The sequence below is a fragment of the Populus euphratica genome, unplaced genomic scaffold, assembly GCF_000495115.2.
Source record: "Populus euphratica unplaced genomic scaffold, PopEup_1.0 scaffold839.1, whole genome shotgun sequence".
Lineage (NCBI taxonomy): Eukaryota > Viridiplantae > Streptophyta > Magnoliopsida > Malpighiales > Salicaceae > Populus > Populus euphratica.
This window is the reverse complement of record NW_011500695.1, coordinates 31,864-32,252: the sequence shown is the minus strand read 5'-3', so window position 1 is coordinate 32,252 and position 389 is coordinate 31,864.

Here is a 389-nt window from a genome sequence, read left to right as displayed (position 1 = left end):
TTTATTTTCTCCCAAAAATGAGTATTTGAGATTGAATGGTAACGACTTCAAATTAGGTTTGGTGGTTGAACACTTGAAGATATGGATTTAATTGATCATAGTGGAAATTTCTTAATTTGTGGTCTGCAATTACTTGCCTTTAATTCTTCATGAAAATAAACTATTTGCAAATCATCAGATTCATCAATCTTAGTTTTATTGGAAGTGGTTTGAAATTGATCATGAACTAATTTTTTAGTAAAGTTCACTTTATGTAAATCATTATTATCTCCAGGTTGCTTGCAAATGTTAAAAATATTCATCTCTAATGTCATGTTTTCAAAAGATAGCTTCATTAGTCCATTCCTGCAATTAATCAATGTATTAGAAGTTGCAAGAAATGGACGTCA